The sequence below is a fragment of the Arachis stenosperma genome, chromosome 2, assembly GCF_014773155.1.
Source record: "Arachis stenosperma cultivar V10309 chromosome 2, arast.V10309.gnm1.PFL2, whole genome shotgun sequence".
NCBI classification, from domain to species: Eukaryota; Viridiplantae; Streptophyta; class Magnoliopsida; order Fabales; family Fabaceae; genus Arachis; species Arachis stenosperma.
Genome location: NC_080378.1, coordinates 119,198,654 through 119,218,735, shown reverse-complemented (window position 1 = coordinate 119,218,735; position 20,082 = coordinate 119,198,654). Strand labels below are relative to the sequence as shown.

The following is a 20,082-nucleotide window of genomic DNA, read 5'->3' as shown; positions in this document are numbered from 1 at the left end:
ATAAAGCACATCATATTTAGTCATATCTCTCTCTTTGTAATTACAAGTTCATGATAAATAAAACTAGGCTATATATAAACCTGAAATCATTGTTAATATTATTATATGCAATATGATTCTCGAATTAATTATTAAAATATTCCATCACTAGTTTGTGTCCCTTCCTTATTTTAAGATTAATAAATTGCCAAGGTAGGTGGAATAAAAAATCTTCACTCTAGTGAAATATTATCTTAGAATTCTTTATTATTATCTCAATTTTGTTTAACTCCTCCTTAAATTCAATAAAGGGTCATCAAATTACTTGACCCAAAATATAGTAAAAAAGATTGCAAAAAGTTTAAAAATGTTAAAAATATAATATCAATGTTGAGTATCTTATAAAACAGTAAGAATAAAGAAAAACTTATTATTGTGGAAAGAATAGGTTAATGCATTAGAAAAGAAGATTGAACAAGAATGGCATTGAAATTAAAAGACAGGATGGTTGAAATACTACAGTAATGTGTTTTTTTCTTGCTAGAATTTGTGTGTTTTTTTTTATCTTAAATTATGTACTTAGTTTTTGTTTATGCAAAACTAATGTCTAAGTGTTTGAACAATTAATGAATGATAAAGTTATAAATGATGCAATAAGTTTCATAGAAATAAATTTAAATTAGAGATACTTAAGTTAGAGTACCATAATAGCCTTTTATAGAACTAAAATTTTAAACATTTGGATACTTCAACCAAAATAGTGATAAATAGCTAGTCTTTTAAGTGTTTGTTAGAACTGATACATATTCTAGCAAAAAGTGCATTTAAATTGTACATAAGGGTGTACACGGATCGAATCGGATCGGATATGGTCGAAAATTTAGTTCGATCTGCACAATTCTCATCAGATCAGATCGGATATGATATCCGCATTTTTTAGTGCCGGATCAGATCGGATATCGGATATATTCGCATAATTAAACTTTCTCTTTTTAATCATATTTCTATGTAAAAAATTCAATAAAAATATTTCTTTCACACTTTTAATCTTATTTATTCCTAAAATATTTTTAATCAAACTTTCTCAAATAACAAAAATAAAATAATACAATATATGAATAATAATTACTAACTAAAACATATAAACAAGTAAATATAATATCAAAACATATATATATTTATTTATTTTTTAAATTATTATTGTACGGATCAGCAGATCCGTGGATCATATATGCGGATGTAGAGCAGATATCCACGATCCAATCCGTAAAGGGTGTGGATCGGATCTTATCCGATCCGATCAATCTACAGATCGTATCGTATCTGTAATTTTCGAATCGGATGCGGATATTTACTGCGAATCTGCAAATATGATCTGATCCATGAACACCCCTAATTATTGTACAAACAATAAAATATCACCAAATAATAATATATGTTGTACTATCTTACTATTTGGAGTATATTTGAATTTCTGACATTGTAATAAAAATTGAAACTCATCATTGGCTCGTTTGGCCACAAACCATGGCAAAAGAAATATTTTCAAAAATATTTTGATGCTTAAGTTTGTCTTTATGTTTGTGTTCACTCTTATTAGATTTGGCCTTTTTTGTCTTGTTTCCTTTTATATATGATGTTTTTATTCTCCTTATTGGAGTAACGACGTATTCCTTAATGTACATCGGGATGTTAAGTCACTTTTTCTTGAGCTTGGACAACACTTACGATGAAGCTATATATATGCAAGAGAATTATGTTATATAATCATAGCACTGGTGATTACAAGTATTGATCGACTGAAACCAATAAGCTTGTGATTGATTAATAATAAAAATTAAGGTTTAATTACTCTATTGGTTTCTATATGTTGAATTTAGTGAACTAAAATATGATTAAAATGATGACTAAATATTATTGGATTAAATTGTTTGTGTGATATATCTTGTTTAGTGTGCAGAAATTGAAATTAATCACATTGGTCTAAGAAGAATGAAACATTAGCCCACACACAAACACATTCTGGCCCAATATGGATTCAGCAAAGCAATCACTTTTGATCCAAAAGTTGAGTTGCTGAACTTTAAGAAAGAAAGAAAGAAATCCCAAATCCATCACAAGCCGATTCGGTGGTCCAACACCCAAAATCATACAATTTACTTAGTCACTAACTAAGTATGTAAAATTAAATTTGGTTAAATCATTTCACTCCACATCCACCGAAAGAAAACTCTCTTCCTTTTCTTTCTTATCACATCAACTCTGAAACAAGAAAGAAAAAAGAAAAAAGATATGAAACTAGGACAAAAAGAAGAACCAAAAGCTAGCTTCCATTTTCAAGCAAGAAAGGAAAGTATAAGGGCTACAACAAAAGGAAGATCTCAATGCGACAGAAGATCACAAAAATGTGGTTTTTCCATTTATGCTTCAACGAGAAACCTTGAAGAAATCTTCTGAGTCTCAAGTATCCTTCAAGCAACAATGAAGACAGTGAAATCAAAGGTGCTCAGTGGCTCATCAACGATAAAAAAATCAAGCTTGTGGCCAAAGCAAGAATACACGGGCCAAATTTAAGAAGTTTGAAGAAAAAGGATGAAAGAGAATGGTAAGGTTGCATGTCACTGCTTCAGCCTTCTCTCTCTCTCCTCTGACCATGCCAATGCTGGTTCTGATATTGGAGAAGAAGATAACCCAAGTGTTGGACTTGGTTCAAACCTTTAAAGCTTCACTCCTCTATAATAGGGGTGAACTGCAAGGATTGAGCAAGAGAGAAAGAGCACTTGCTTCGATTTTCATAGCTCCTTGAACGGTTCTTGTTCTTCTCCTTCATGGCTTTCATTGAGTATTTCTTTTTCTCAGTTTAGCCTGTCTGAGTTTCATTTGAAAAAGGCAAATATGGTGAGATTTGTAAGAAAAAGCTAATGAGTGGAAAAAGGTAGTGAGCTAGACTTGGAGAAAAAGCCATAGTTATCTTAGAAATTCTTTGTAAGTCTTTTTGTTTTGTGTCATGATCCTGAGAGGATTCCCTTACAAGTTGGGTTAGCACTTTGCTGTTGAAAGCTAGGATAAGTCCTAGTCAAGTTTAGGTTGGAGTTAGAATCTAGACATGTCCCAGATAGGATTGTGTAGATCCTAGAAAGAATTGGTGATTGTAATCTGTTGAAAAAGATAGTGAAATTTGTAAACCCCGGTTAAATTAGTAGATAATTAGTCAATAAATTAATTTTTAATAAGGAAGATTATAAATGTGAATATTATATTAAATTAGGATAGAGCTCATCGAAACGAGAATTTTGACACCAATTTCGAAGAAATCGGTCCAAGATTGGACCGAACGGGTCGAACCGGTTGAACCAGATCCAAACCAGGCCATCGGTCCAACCGGACCAACATATTAAATGAGCTTGAAGCCCATTTCCTTCATAAAACACAGCAGAGGCAGCAGCGCTCCAGGGGAGGAAAAGAAGGGAAAACATTCCCGTAAGGGTTACGGTGAGTTCCCGCTCCCGTAACTTCTCCGTCCGAGCTCCGATCGCCGCACCGTTTGCGGCCACGCATTCACTGCGTCGAGCTCTACATTTCTACCGGAACAATTTCTTTGGTAAGCCATTAATCACTTCCAGCCACTCTTTTCCCCCAATTTTCAAATAATTGGAAGAGATGTTGAATTTCTTTGTTTTCTGATGTTTTAGGATCTAATTAGCTTGAGGAAAACGTTCATTCTTGCTTATGTGAAGCTTGGGTAAGGTGAGGATACGATAATTCTATTTTATTTTCTTTGAATTCGAGCTTTGAGTATTAAATTGGACATATATATGTTATGAATGTGTATTAGGTTGTGAATAAATAATTGGAGCTTGAAATTGTGAATATTAGAACTTGGAGGAAGCTGATTAGTTGAATTTTGAAGGGGCTGCCTTGGTTTTAAATAATTTGCTTTGGTCGTTACGTGGAAATCGGCCAAGGTATGGTTTAGGTTTCTTGCATTTAATATATAATGTTCTGTGAAAACTTAGGCTAGACGACCATAGGATAAGTTGGAATGCAGGTGTATGTTTAATGTTTAGTAATTTGTCGATGAATATATTTGGTTGAAGTTTATTGGATAATTAGTTATTAATTTTGGATGGTGAATGTTATTATATTAATTTGGAGAGAATTATGGTTGAATGTTATTGTTGATGAACATGGTTGGTTTGGTGCTTGTTGATTAACTAATGATCTGGTGAATTATTGATTTGAGGTATAACTATTGTGGAGGTTGTTGTGATAATGAGGTATTTTGTGCTAGAAGCCTAGGATTAGTAAATTATGATCCTTAGTTGAATTTTGGTTGTTGGATTTGAATATTGTATGAGTATAATTGTTGATCTAAGGTAGATTTATTGTGGTGACTGTTATGATGATGAGGAAGGGTATGTTGAATTGAAAAGAAAGCAGGTTTGGACCCGAAAAGGGTGGCAAAGTCCGAGTTTTAGAGGAGATGCTGCTGAAATTTTATAAAAGTTAGAGATTTTGTTTATATGATTATTTAAAAGAGAATTAGACTTAAAGGGTATATGATTTGATTTTAAGTTATTAAGAAAATGAGTATGTTTTAAGTTTGAAGTTTAATTCATTTAGAAAAGGATAAATTATGTTTTGAATTGGAACTATTGATGGATGGAATGGGAGATGTGACGATGAAGGATAAGGATTGAATATGTTTGATGTATGATGATGAATGAGATGTAATTGAGAATAATGTGAATGTTGATGAATTATAATTGAATTATTTATATGGCTTATGAATTTGAATAATCTGAGATACGAGATTCCCTGGATCAAATGCCGTGGCTTGCCACCATGTGTACCAGGTTGAAAACTCGATACTCTGTTGACCCTACGACGTAAGTGTGACCGGGCACTATATAAATTTTCGGGAATGTTACCCCCATTGAGCAATATTGATTATTTGAGATAAAGCTATGCATAGACTCTTGGGGATGCACGTCGGGGGGGCAGTCTAAGGACAATTTAGACTTGTCGGGTTGGCTGGATAACCGACAGATGAGCCTCATCAGCCATAGGACAGGCATGCATCATATGCATATTACTTGAATTACTTGCGTGTGTATTAACTGGGTGTGCCTAAATGTACTTGCCATTATTAAATGTATATTTGTTATCTGCAGTACTTGTAACCTTCTTGTGCTTGCTTTTGTCTATTTAGTTGTCTGTGAAAATGCATGATGGAGTTGGAGGTAAGGAGGTATGGCAGAATGGGAATTTAGATTTAAGGTTAAGTTAAGTTATGTTTAAATATCCTTAGTAAACCACCTTTTATGGCTTCTGTTTAATACTTTAAGCTCTACAATCTGAGTGTCGGCGTTCTAGGATTGCCTCTGGCATTCCCAGGACCTTATATATTATGTGTGTGGCACCTTTACCATACTGAGAACCTCCGGTTCTCATTCCATACTATGTTGTTGTTTTTCAGATGCAGGTCGAGAGGCATCTCGTTAGGCGTCTGGACTCTTGAAGCGGAGTGGTTACTGGGTTATTTTGTTATGCTATGATGTATATTTACGTACTTAGCTTTCTCTCCACATAACTTATTCTTTTTTATCCTCCTAGAGGTGTATGGAGAGGCAGGATTTTGTTTATGTACATTTGGGTTTTGGATATGTTTATATATGTATATATGTGTGTATATTCTCCGGCTAGTCTTGACTTCGCAGGCTGAGTCAGGAGCTCGTTATTTTGTGTCTTTGACTCTCTGTTCCTATTTTGGGTTACTTTACACTTGACAGCTGTGGCTTTCTTAGCATGCAAGTTAACTCATTTCTCGAGCGTTGCGCTTTTATATTCGCGATTTTTATTTCCTCTATTCTTCCAGGCTCCTAGTATATTATAATTCTTCTGCTATTATGTGTACTCATTTTATTTTAGAGGTCGTAATACCACACCACCTCTGTTTTACGGCTTAAGCGTAAAGCTTAGTGTGGTAGGGTGTTACATTATGGTATCAGAGCAGTTCGTTCCTATAGAGCCTGAAAGACGAACTGATTGTACTTCTGTGCATTCTCTGTATATGTGTTTATGTGCTATTAGGATATCTGACTGATATATATGGCATAAACGTTTGTGAGCATGCATTTGGAACTTAAAGCATTAGACTTGCGATATTTAGACTGATCAACTTAATATCACTTGTTTAGTGTGTATAAGGACCAGATGTCGACTCGCGGACACAGTCGCAGGTGAGGTAGAGGTAGGATAGGCACCGTTACTCCTGGTTTGGCAGGGAATGATCTAGTAGACTTTATGGCTGCCTCAGGAAATATGGCTGCAGCTATGCAGGCAACAGCTGAGGTGCTGGGTAACCAGATAAATCAGAGTAATCATGGGAACAATAATGATAAAGACAATTCTATGACACTTGCTATATTTCTGAAAGTTTACCCTCTGACTTTTAGGAGAACCTCAAATCCCACTGACGCAGATAATTGGATTCAAGCTATGGAACAGATGTTGGAGGCCCAATAGGTTCCTAAGGAGCAATGATTTGAATTTAGAACTTATCAACTGCAAGGTAAGGCTCAGTATTGGTGACAGGGGACACGATGTATCCTGCAGGCAGGTGGCGCTGTGGTCGGGAGATTGGTTATTTAAGAATCATATTTTGCTTGATTGTTCTGAGAAGTCAGTACAGTTTATGCTGGAAGGGTCAGAAGCACTAGTTGTGGTGAATAGTTACTATTTAAATTCTATGATAGTAAACTATTCTGGAACTAAATGTTAGGGTATTATGTTATTAACTGCGGGAGTATCAGGTGATGATCAGAGTTTAGAGCAGATTCCGGTTGTATGTGAATTTTTAGATGTGTTTCCGGATGATATTAATGAATTCCCACCTAATCGAGAGGTTGAATTTGCAATCGAGTTGGTACCTGGATCTGGTCCAATTTCAATTACTCATTATAGGATGTCACCTTTAGAAATGGATGAACTGAAGGCTTAGCTGGAAGATTTTTTGGGTAAGCATTTTATCCGACCAAGTGTTTCTCTGTGGGGAGCGCCAGTGTTACTGGTAAAGAAGAAGGATGGGAGTATGCGGCTGTGTGTCGACTATCGGCAATTGAATAAGATCACTATGAAGAATAAATATCCGTTGCCTAGAATCGATGATCTAATGGATCAGTTACAGGGTGCCGGTGTGTTTTCTAAGATTGACCTGCGATCCGGTTATCATCAGATATAAGTTAGAGACGAGGATATTCCGAAGACTGCTTTCAGGACGCGTTATGGTCATTATGAATATACAGTAATGTCTTTTGGGTTAACTAATGCTCCGGCAGTATTTATGGATTATATGAACAAGATTTTCCGACCGTATCTGGACAAGTTTGTTATTGTCTTCATTGATGACATTCTTGTTTATTCTAAGACTGAAGAGGAACATACTGATCACTTGCGAACTGTGCTGCAAATTCTGAGAGACAGGAAGTTGTACGCTAAGTTATCTAAATGCAAGTTCTGAAAGAGTGAGGTGAAGTTTTTCGGCCACGTGGTGAGTAAGGAGGGAATAGCTGTGGATCCTGCTAAGGTTGAAGCAGTGATGAATTGGGAGCGACCAACTTCAGTGACAGAGATCAGGAGTTTCTTAGGTTTGGCGGGGTATTAACGCAGATTCATTAAGGGATTTTCACAGCTCGCCTGGTGCGCGAAATTGTGAACTATACTTTTTCACAACTCTCATAATCCCTGGTAATGGCTCCCAAAAACTTGGTGCGCCCAATACCATGGCATTACACAACTTCGCACAACTAACCAGCAAGTGCACTGGGTCGTCCAAGTAATAAACCTTACGTGAGTAAGGGTCGATCCCACGGAGATTGTTAGTATTGAAGCAAGCTATGGTCATCTTGTAAATCTTAGTCAGGCAAACTCAGATATATATGGTGATGAACGAAAATAACATAAAAGATAAAGATAGTGATACTTATGTAATTCATTGGTAGGAACTTCAGATAAGTGCATGAAGATGCCTTCCCTTCCGTCTCTCTGCTTTCCTACTGTCTTCATCCAACCCTTCTTACTCCTTTCCATGGCAAGCTCGTATAGGGTCTCACTGTTGTCAGCAGCTACCTCCCATCCTCGCAGTGAAAGCTAATGCACACACTCTGTCACAGTGCTGCCAGTCACCGGTGTGGTTCCCTCCCCTACCGGAATAGAATAACTCTTTTGCGTCTGTCACTAACGCCCAGTAGGTTACAGGTTTGAAGCACGTCACAGTCATTCAATCATTGAATCCTACTCAGAATACCACAGACAAGGTTAGACCTTCCGGATTCTCTTGAATGCTGCCATCAGTTCTTGCCTATACCACGAAGACTCTGATCTCACGGAATGGTTGGCTCGTTTGTCAGGCGAGCACTCGGTTGTCAGGCGATCAACCATGCATCGTGCAATCAGGAATCCAAGAGATATTCACTAAGCCTCAGATGCTTGTAGAACAAGAATGGTTGTCAGTCACCTTGTTCATGAGTGAGAATGGTGATGGGCGTCAATCATCACCTTCATCATGTTGAAGAACAAGTGATATCTTGGATAAAGAACAAGCGAATTGAATGGAAGAACAATAGTAATTGCATTAATACTCGAGGTACAGCAGAGCTCCACACCTTAATCTATGGTGTGTAGAAACTCCACCGTTGAAAATACATAAGCATAAGGTCTAGGCATGGCCGAATGGCCAGCCTCCCAATGATCTAAGAACTAAAATGTCCAAAGATGATCTAGAGATCTAAAAGTGATCAAAAGATTTCTATACAATAGTAAAAGGTCCTACTTATAAGAAACTAGTAGCCTAGGGTGTATAGAAATGAGTAAATGACATAAAAATCCTCTTCCGGGCCCACTTGGTGTGTGCTTGGGCTGAGCAATGAAGAAATTTCGTGTAGAGACTCTTCTTGGAGTTAAACGCCAGCTTTGGTGCCAGTTTGGGCGTTTAACTCCCATTTGGGTGCCAGTTCCAGCGTTTAACGCTGGGATTCCTTGAGGTGACTTTGAACGCCGGTTTGGGCCATCAAATCTTGGGCAAAGTATGGACTATTATATATTGCTGGAAAGCCCAGGATGTCTACTTTCCAACGCCGTTGAGAGCGCGCCAATTGGGCTTCTGTAGCTCCAGAAAATCCGCTTCGAATGCAGGGAGGTCAGAATCCAACAGCATCTGCAGTCCTTTTTGGTCTCAGGATCAGATTTTTGCTCAGGTCCCTCAATTTCAGCCAGAAAATACCTGAAATCACAGAAAAACATACAAACTCATAGTAAAGTCCAGAAAAGTGAATTTTAGTTAAAAACTAATAAAAATATACTAAAAACTAACTATATCATATCAAAAACATACTAAAAATAATGCCAAAAAGTATACAAATTATCCGCTCATCACAACACCAAACTTAAATTGTTGCTTGTCCCCAAGCAACTGAAGATCAAATAAGATAAAAAGAAGAGAATATGCAATGAAATCCAAAAACATCTATGAAGATCAGTATTAATTAGATGAGCGGGGCTTTTACTTTTTGCCTCTGAATAGTTTTGGCATCTCACTCTATCCTTTGAAATCCAGAATGGTTGGCTTCTTTAGGAACTTAGAATCCAGATAGTGTTAATGATTCTCTTAGTAAAGTATGATGATTCTTGAACATAGCTATTTATTGAGTCTTGGCTGTGGCCCAAAGCACTCTGTATTCCAGTATTACCACCGGATACATACATGCCACAGACACATAATTGGGTGAACCTTTTCAGATTGTGACTCAGCTTTGCTAAAGTCCCCAATTAGAGGTGTCCAGGGTTCTTAAGCACACTCTTATTGCCTTGGATCACAACTCTTATTCTTTTTTTTTCTTTCTTTTTTTTTCGGTTTTTTTTTTCGTTTGCTTCCTTCTTTCTCTTTTTTTTTTTTTGTATTCACTGCTTTTTCTTGCTTCAAGAATCATTTTTATGATTTTTCAGATCCTCAGTAACATGTCTCCTTTTTCATCATTCTTTCAAGAGCCAACATTCATGAACCACAAGTTCAAAAGACATATGCACTGTTCAAGCATACATTCAGAGAACAAAAGTAATGCCACCACATCAAAAATAATTAAACTACTATAAAATTCAGAATTCATGCAATTCTTCTCCTTTTCAATTAAGCACGTTTTTATTAAGAGAGGTGATGGATTCATAGGACATTCATAACTTTAAGGCATATACACTAAGACACTAATGATCACAAGACACAAACATGGATAAACATAAGCATTAAAATTCGAAAAACAGAAGAACAATAACAAGGAAATCAAAGAACGGGTCCACCTTAGTGATGGCGGCTCTTTCTTGCTCTTGAAGATCCTATGGAGTGCTTGAGCTCTTCAATGTCTCTTCCTTGTCTTTGTTGCTCCTCCCTCATGATTCTTTGATCTTCTCTAATTTCATGAAGGATGATGGAGTGTTCTTGATGCTCCACCCTCAGTTGTCCCATGTTGGAACTTAGTTCTCCTAGGGAGGTGTTTAGTTGCTCCCAATAGTTTTGTGGAGGAAAATTCATCCCTTGAGGAATCTCAGGGATCTCATGATGAGTGAGATCTCTTGTGTACTCCATCCTTTTCTTGGTGATGGGTTCATACTTTGGTCATGGTTCTTTGTGATCCATGCATTGGCATAGAACTCTTGAACCATCAAGATTCCGACTTGTTGAATGGGGTTGGTAAGAACTTCCCAACCTCTTCTTCGGATCTCATGGCGGATCTCCGGATATTCACCCTTTTTGAGTGAAAAGGGGACCTCGGAGATCACCTTCTTCAAGGCCACAACTTCATAGAAGTGGTCTTGATGCACCCTTGAGAGGAATCTATCCATCTCCCATGACTCGGAGGTGGAAGCTTTTGCCTTCCCTTTCCTCTTTCTAGAGGTTTCTCCGGCCTTGGATGCCATAATGGTTATGGAAAAACGAAAAAGCAACGCTTTTACCACACCAAACTTAAAATGTTTGCTCGTCCTCGAGCAAAAGAAGAAAGAAGAGAGTAGAAGAAGAAGAAATGAGGAAGAAGGGAGATGGTAGTGTGTTCGGCCAAGAAGGGTAAGAAAGGGGGTTTAGGTTGTGTGAAAATGAAGAGTTGAAGAAGGGTATTTATAGGAGAGAGGGGGGTAAAGGTTCGGCCATTATGGGTGGGTTTGGGAGGGAAAGTGGTTTGAATTTGAAGGGTGAGGTTGGTGGGGTTTTATGAAGGATGGATGTGAGTGGTGAAGAGAAAGATGGGATTTGATAGGTGAGGGGTTTTTGGTGAAGAGGTGTTGAGGTGATTGGTGAATGGGGGAAGAAGAGAGAGAGTGATGGTAGGGTCCTGTGGGGTCCACAGATCCTGTAGTGTCAAGGAAAAGTCATCCCTGCACCAAATGTTGCTCAAAATCACGTTTTGAGCCATTTCTGGCGTTAAACGCCGGGCTGGTGCCCATTCCTGGCGTTTAACGCCAGGTTCTTGCCCTTTACTGGCGTTTAACGCCAGTCTGGTGCCCCTTTCTGGCGTTAAACGCCCAGAATGGTGCCAGACTGGGCGTTAAACGCCCAACAGCTAGCATTACTGGCGTTTGAACGCCAGTTTCTTCTCCTCCAGGGTGTGCTGTTTTTCTTCCTGTTTTTCATTCTGTTTTTGCTTTTTTTCATTGTTTTTGTGACTTCTTATGATCATCAACCTACAAAAAAGATAAAATAACAAAAGAAAATAATTAATTATAAAACATTGGGTTGCCTCCCAACAAGCGCTTCTTTAATGTCATTAGCTTGACAGAGGGCTCTCATGGAGCCTCAGAAATGCTCAGAACCGTGTTGAAACCTCCCAACACCAAACTTAGAGTTTGAATGTGGGGTTTCAACACCAAACTTAGAGTTTGGTTGTAGCCTCCCAACACCAAACTTAGAGTTTGACTGTGGGGGCTCTGTTTGGCTCTGTTTTGAGAGGAGCTCTTCATGCTTCCTCTCCATGATGACAGAGGGATATCCTTGGGCCTTAAACACCAAGGATTTTTCATTCACTTGAATGATTAACTCTCCTCTGTCAACATCAATCACAGCCTTTGCTGTGGCTAGGAAGGGTCTGCCAAGGATGATGGATTCATCCATGCACTTCCCAGTCTCTAGGACTATGAAATCAGTAGGAATGTACTGGTCTTCAACTTTAACCAGAACATCCTCTACAAGTCCATGGGCTTGTTTTCTTGAGTTGTCTGCCATCTCTAATGAGATTCTTGCAGCTTGCACCTCTAAGATCCCCAATTTCTCCATTACAGAGAGGGGCATGAGGTTCACACTTGACCCTAAGTCACACAAGGCCTTCTTGAAGGTCATGGTGCCTATGGTACAAGGTATAGAAAACTTCCCAGGATCCTGCCTCTTTTGAGGCAGTTTCTGCCTAGACAAGTCATCCAGTTCTTTGGTGAGCAAGGGAGGTTCATCCTCCCAAGTCTCATTTCCAAATAACTTGTCATTTAGTTTCATGATTGCTCCAAGATATTTAGCAACTTGCTCTTCAGTAACATACTCATCCTCTTCAGAGGAAGAATACTCATCAGAGCTCATGAATGGCAGAAGTAAGTCCAATGGAATCTCTATGGTCTCATTTTGAGCCTCAGATTCCCAAGGTTCCTCATTGAGGAACTCAGAGGAGAGTGGTGCACGCCCACTGAGGTCTTTCTCAGTGGCGTCTTCTTCCTCTCTTTCCTCTCCATATTCGGCCATGTTGATGGCCTTGCACTCTCCTTTTGGATTTTCTTCTGTATTACTTGGGAGAGTACTAGGAGGGAGTTCAGTAACTTTCTTGCTCAGCTGACCCACTTGTCCTTCCAAATTTCTGATGGAGGACCTTGTTTCATTCATGAAACTTTGAGTGGTCTTTATTAGATCAGAGACCATTGTTGCTAAGTCAGAAGTATTCTGCTTAGAACTCTCTGTCTGTTGCTGAGAAGATGATGGAAAAGGCTTGCCATTGCTAAACCTGTTTCTTCCACCATTATTGTTATTGAAACCTTGTTGAGGTCTCTCTTGATTCTTCCATGAGAGATTTGGGTGATTTCTCCATAAAGAATTGTAGGTATTTCCATAGGGTTCTCCTAGGTAATTCACCTCTTCCATGGAAGGGTTCTCAGGATCATAAGCTTCTTCCTCAGATGAAGCATCCTTAGTACTGTTTGGTGCATTTTGCATTCCAGACAGACTTTGAGAAATCAAATTGACTTGTTGAGTCAATATCTTGTTCTGAGCCAATATGGCATTCAGAGTGTCAATCTCAAGAACTCCTTTCTTCTGACTAGTCCCATTGTTCACAGGATTTCTTTCAGAAGTGTACATGAATTGGTTATTTGCAACCATTTCAATCAATTCTTGAGCTTCTGCAGGCGTCTTCTTCAGATGAAGAGATCCTCCAGCAGAGCTATCCAAGGACATCTTAGATAGTTTAGAGAGACCATCATAGAAAATACCTATGATGCTCCATTCAGAAAGCATGTCTGAAGGACATCTTCTGATTAATTGTTTGTATCTTTCCCAAGCTTCATAGAGGGATTCTCCATCCTTCTGTCTGAAGGTTTGGACTTCCACTCTAAGCTTACTCCATCTTTGTGGTGGAAAGAACTTTGCCAAGAAGGCATTGACTAGCTTTTCCCAAGAGTCCAGGCTTTCTTTAGGTTGAGAATCCAACCATATTCTAGCTCTGTCTCTTACAGCAAAAGGGAATAGCATCAGTCTATAGACCTCAGGGTCTACCCCATTAGTCTTGACTGTGTCACAGATTTGCAAGAATTCAGCTAAAAACTGATGAGGATCTTCCATTGGAAGTCCATGGAACTTGCAATTCTGTTGCATTAGAGAAACTAATTGAGGCTTAAGCTCAAAGTTGTTTGCTCCAATGGCAGGGATAGAGATGCTTCTCCCATAAAAGTCGGGAGTAGGTGCAGTAAAGTCACCCAGCACCTTCCTTGCATTGTTGGCATTGTTGTTGTTTTCGGCTGCCATGGGTTCTTCTTCTTTGAAGAATTCGGTCAGGTCCTCTAAAGAGAGTTGTGCTTTGGCTTCTCTTAGCTTTCTCTTCAAGGTCCTTTCGGGTTCAGGATCAGCTTCAACAAGAATGCCTTTGTCTCTGCTCCTGCTCATATGAAAGAGAAGAGAAAAAGAAAATGTGGAATCCTCTATGTCACAGTATAGAGATTCCTTGAAATGTCAGAGGAAAAGAGAAATAGAAAGAAGAAGGAGAAGAAGAGTTCGAACTTTAATTAGATAAGGTTCGAATTGTGCATTTAGAAGGAGTGGTACTCCATAAATAGAAGGATGTGAGAAGGAGGGAAGAGGATTTTCGAAAATTCAATTAAAAGATTTTGAAAACATTTTGAAAATTTGATTGATAATTTTCGAAAATTGAAAGTGGAAGAGAAATCAAGTGATTTTTGAAAAAGATTTTGAAATTAGAAACTAAAAAGATTTGATTGAAAACTAATTTGAAAAAGATATGATAAAAAAAATATGATTGAAAGGTTATTGTCTTAAAAAGATGTGATTGAGAAGATTATGATTTGAAAACCATTTTAAAAGATATGTTTTGAAAATTATTCTAGAAGATTTGATTTGGAAAATTAGTGACTTGCCTAACAAGAAAAGATATGATTCAAACATAAAACCTTCCTTAACAGAAAAGGCAAAAAATGTTCAATCAAATCATTAATTGTTAGTAAGTATCTTTGAAAAAGGAAAGAAATTGATTTTGAAAACATTTGATTGAAAAGATATGATTTGAAAAAGATTTGATTTTGAAAAACTTAAAAAAAATTGATTTGAAAACAAAATTCTTCCCCCTAGCACCATCCTGGCGTTAAACGCCCAGAATGGTATACATTCTGGCGTTTAACGCCCAAAATGCTACCTCTTTGGGCGTTAAACGCCCAACCAGGTGCCCTGGCTGGCGTTTAAACGCCAGTCTGCCTTCTTCACTGGGCATTTTTGAATGCTCAGCTTTTTCTGTATAATTCCTCTGCAGTGTGTTCTGAATCTTCAATCCCTTGTATCATTGACTTGAAAAGACACAAATTAAAAATATTTTTGGATTTTTAATAATTAAAATGCAACAAGAATCAAATAGCAATGCATGCAAGACACCAAACTTAGCAGTTTGTGTACTACTGACACTATATGAGACACATGAATACTCAAGCCAAAAAAATTCAAAGATCAGAGTAAGAAATCATCAAGAATTACTTGAAGATCCTTAAGACACATGAATGAATACATGCAATTGACACCAAACTTAGGATGAGACACTAGACTTAAGCAAGAAACATCAAATATTTTTTGTTTTTATGATTTTGTGATTTTTTGTGTTTTTTCGAAAATTAAGTGGAAAAAGATATCAAAATTCTTAATGAGAATTCCAGGAATCAGTGCAATGCTAGTCTAAGACTCCGGTCCAGGAATTAGACATGGCTTCACAGCCAGCCAAGCTTTCAAAGAAAGCTTCGGTCCAAAACACTAGACATGACCAAAGGTCAGCCAAGCCTTAGCAAATCACTGCTCCAAAAGCAAGATTGATACGAAATCAACAAGCTCTTGTGGTGATAAGTTGAAACCTCGGTCCAATCAGATTAGACATGGCTTCTCAGCCAGCCAGATTTCAACAAATCATCATGAAACTCTAGAATTCATCTTCAAGAATTTCGAAAAAAAATACCTAATCTAAGCAACAAGATGAACCGTCAGTTGTCCAGCCTAAACAATCCCGGGCAATAACACCAAAAATTTGATGTTGTTGCCGGATCTTGGCACTGATGTTACCAAAGGCTTGCTCAAAACTAGAACAATCCCCGGCAACGGCGCCAAAAACTTGGTGCGCGAAATTGTGAACTATACTTTTTCACAACTCTCATAATCCCTGGTAATGGCTCCCAAAAACTTGGTGCGCCCAATACCATGGCATTACACAACTTCGCACAACTAACCAGCAAGTGCACTGGGTCGTCCAAGTAATAAACCTTACGTGAGTAAGGGTCGATCCCACGGAGATTGTTAGTATTGAAGCAAGCTATGGTCATCTTGTAAATCTTAGTCAGGCAAACTCAGATATATGGTGATGAACGAAAATAACATAAAAGATAAAGATAGTGATACTTATGTAATTCATTGGTAGGAACTTCAGATAAGTGCATGAAGATGCCTTCCCTTCCGTCTCTCTGCTTTCCTACTGTCTTCATCCAATCCTTCTTACTCCTTTCCATGGCAAGCTCGTATAGGGTCTCACTGTTGTCAGCAGCTACCTCCCATCCTCGCAGTGAAAGCTAATGCACACACTCTGTCACAGTGCTGCCAGTCACCGGTGTGGTTTCCTCCCCTACCGGAATAGAATAACTCTTTTGCGTCTGTCACTAACGCCCAGTAGGTTACAGGTTTGAAGCACGTCACAGTCATTCAATCATTGAATCCTACTCAGAATACCACAGACAAGGTTAGACCTTCCGGATTCTCTTGAATGCTGCCATCAGTTCTTGCCTATACCACGAAGACTCTGATCTCACGGAATGGTTGGCTCGTTTGTCAGGCGAGCACTCGGTTGTCAGGCGATCAACCATGCATCGTGCAATCAGGAATCCAAGAGATATTCACTAAGCCTCAGATGCTTGTAGAACAAGAATGGTTGTCAGTCACCTTGTTCATGAGTGAGAATGGTGATGGGCGTCAATCATCACCTTCATCATGTTGAAGAACAAGTGATATCTTGGATAAAGAACAAGCGGAATTGAATGGAAGAACAATAGTAATTGCATTAATACTCGAGGTACAGCAGAGCTCCACACCTTAATCTATGGTGTGTAGAAACTCCACCGTTGAAAATACATAAGCATAAGGTCTAGGCATGGCCGAATGGCCAGCCTCCCAATGATCTAAGAACTAAAATGTCCAAAGATGATCTAGAGATCTAAAAGTGATCAAAAGATTTCTATACAATAGTAAAAGGTCCTACTTATAAGAAACTAGTAGCCTAGGGTGTATAGAAATGAGTAAATGACATAAAAATCCTCTTCCGGGCCCACTTGGTGTGTGCTTGGGCTGAGCAATGAAGAAATTTCGTGTAGAGACTCTTCTTGGAGTTAAACGCCAGCTTTGGTGCCAGTTTGGGCGTTTAACTCCCATTTGGGTGCCAGTTCCAGCGTTTAACGCTGGGATTCCTTGAGGTGACTTTGAACGCCGGTTTGGGCCATCAAATCTTGGGCAAAGTATGGACTATTATATATTGCTGGAAAGCCCAGGATGTCTACTTTCCAACGCCGTTGAGAGCGCGCCAATTGGGCTTCTGTAGCTCCAGAAAATCCGCTTCGAATGCAGGGAGGTCAGAATCCAACAGCATCTGCAGTCCTTTTTGGTCTCAGGATCAGATTTTTGCTCAGGTCCCTCAATTTCAGCCAGAAAATACCTGAAATCACAGAAAAACACACAAACTCATAGTAAAGTCCAGAAAAGTGAATTTTAATTAAAAACTAATAAAAATATACTAAAAACTAACTATATCATATCAAAAACATACTAAAAATAATGCCAAAAAGTATACAAATTATCCGCTCATCATCGCCTTACCTTTAACTAAATTGACTAGGAAGGATACGCTTTTTATCTGGACTCCGGGATGTGAAGAGAGTTTCCAAGTATTGAAGCACAGGTTGACTACTGCACCTGTATTGGTATTACCTGAACCAAGTGAACTGTTTGAAGTGTATTGTGATGCATCTCTGAAAGGTTTGGGGTGCGTTCTAATGCAGCACCAGAATGTTGTAGCATACGCCTAACGGAAATTAAGGCCGCATGAAATGAACTATCCGACACATGATTTGGAACTTGCTGCTGTTGTGTTTGCTTTAAAAGATTTGGAGGCATTATCTTTATGGCGTTAAGTTTCATGTTTTCTCAGACCATAAGAGTTTGAAGTATCTTTTTGAGCAGAAAGAGTTGAATATGCGTCAGATGAGATGGATGGAGCTTCTGAAAGATTATGATTTTGAATTGAATTATCATCCAGGAAAAGCGAACGTTGTGGCGGACGCTTTGAGTCGGAAGTCTTTATATGCAGCTTGGATGATGCTACGGGAGGAAGAGTTACTGAAAGCATTTCAAGGTTTGAATTTGGGAGTTAGAGAAGAATTTGGAATTCTATGTTTGAGTCAGTTGCAGATTTCAAGTGATTTTAAATTAGAACTTTTGAAGGCTCATCGAGATAGTGAAGCATTACGTAAGGTATTACCAGCAGTTGAATAGGGGAAGCAGTGGAGAGTGTCAGAAGGTCAGGATGGTTTATGGAGGTTCAAGAACCGGATTATTGTGCCTAATATTGGAGACCTGCGGCAAAGTATCTTGAAAGAAGCTCATAAGAGTGGGTTCTCAATTCACCCAGGGAGTACTAAAATATATCAAGATCTAAAAGCGATGTTCTGGTGGCCAGGGATAAGGAATGATGTGGCATTGCATGTATCTAAATATTTAACGTGTCAGAAGGTTAAGATTGAGCATTAGAAACCATCAGGAACCCTTCAGCCTTTAGAGATTTCACAATGGAAATGGAAAAGTATTGCAATGGATTTTGTGATAGGTTTGCCTAGGACCCGATCTGATTGTGGCACTATTTGGGTGGTTGTGGATCGACTGACAAAATCAGCTCACTTTTTTCCCATTCGAATAAGATGCCCAATGGAAGAATTGGCTCGAATGTATATTAAAGAGATTGTCAGATCGTACTGCGTGCCTTCTATCATTATATCTGACAGAGATCCTCATTTCATATCAAGGTTCTAGGAAGCTTTTTAGTGTGCATTTGAAACTCAGTTAAGTTTGAGTATTGCGTATCACCCTCAAACAGATGGTCAGTCAGAGAGAACTATTCAGACCTTGGAGGATATGCTAAGGGCTTGTGTTTTAGACTAGCCAGCGAGCTGGGATCGGTATATGCCATTAATAGAATTTGCTTATAACAATAGCTATCATGCGAGCATTGGAATGGCTCCATATGAGGCTCTGTATGGCAGAAAATGTCAATCTCCATTGTGTTAGTATGAAACTGGAGAAAAGAGTTTATTAGGGCTTGAGGTGATAGCTGAAACGACTGAACAGATAAAGAAGATTCGTAGTCGAATGCTTATAGCCCAGAGCCGCCAAAAGAGCTATACTGATCAGAGGCGAAAGCTTTTGGAGTTCGAAGAAGGGGAACATGTCTTTTTGAAAGTTACACTAACCACTGGAGTGGGAAGAACCATTAAGACTAAGAAACTAAATCCCCGTTATATTGGACCGTTTGAAATTCTAAAGAGAATTGAGCCAGTGGCTTATAGAATTGCCTTACCGCCATATCTTTCGAATTTGCACGACGTGTTTCATGTGTCTCAGCTTAGGATGTACACTCCTGACGCAAGTCATATTCTAGAACCGGAACCAATCCAAGTGAGAGAAGATCTAACACTTCCAGTAGCTCCGGTAAGAATTGATGACACCAGGGTTAAACGATTACGAGGAAGGGAAGTATCATTGGTAAAAGTAGCTTGGAGTCGAGCTGGTATCGAGGAACATACCTGGGAGCTCGAATCAAATATGCGAAAAGACTATCCATATCTCTTTTCAGGTAACTAGATTTGAATTTTGAGCGCAAAATTCTTTATTAGGTGGGTAGGATGTAAACCCCGGTTAAATTAGTAGATAATTAGTCAATAAATTAATTTTTAATAAGGAAGATTAGAAATGTGAATATTATATTAAATTAGGATAGAGCTCATCGAAACGAGAATTTGACACCAATTTCGAAGAAATCGGTCCAAGATTGGACCGAACGGGTCGAACTGGTTGAACCGGACCCAAACCAGGCCATCGGTCCAACCGGACCAACATATTAAATGAGCTTGAAGCCCATTTCCTTCATAAAACGCAGCAGAGGCAGCAGCGCTCCAGGGGAGGAAAAGAAGGGAAAACATTCCCGTAAGGGTTACGGTGAGTTCCCGCTCCCGTAACTTCTCCGTCCGAGCTCCGATCGCCGCACCGTTTGCGGCCACGCATTC

The 20,082-nt window shown here is 38.7% G+C and overlaps 1 long non-coding RNA gene and 1 other non-coding gene across 2 annotated transcripts; both read left to right on the top strand.

The window, feature by feature from the left end:
• The first annotated feature begins 3,426 nt into the window (after window positions 1–3,426).
• LOC130961289 (uncharacterized) lies at window positions 3,427–5,734 on the top strand. Its single transcript, XR_009079478.1, has 3 exons — window positions 3,427–3,580; window positions 3,672–3,726; window positions 5,459–5,734. It is a non-coding gene; the product is annotated as an uncharacterized LOC130961289 (long non-coding RNA).
• Window positions 5,735–13,510: 7,776 nt separating this feature from the next.
• Window positions 13,511–13,618, top strand: LOC130964323 (small nucleolar RNA R71). The gene has a single exon (XR_009080423.1). It is a non-coding gene; the product is annotated as a small nucleolar RNA R71 (small nucleolar RNA).
• The last annotated feature ends 6,464 nt before the right edge of the window (window positions 13,619–20,082 follow it).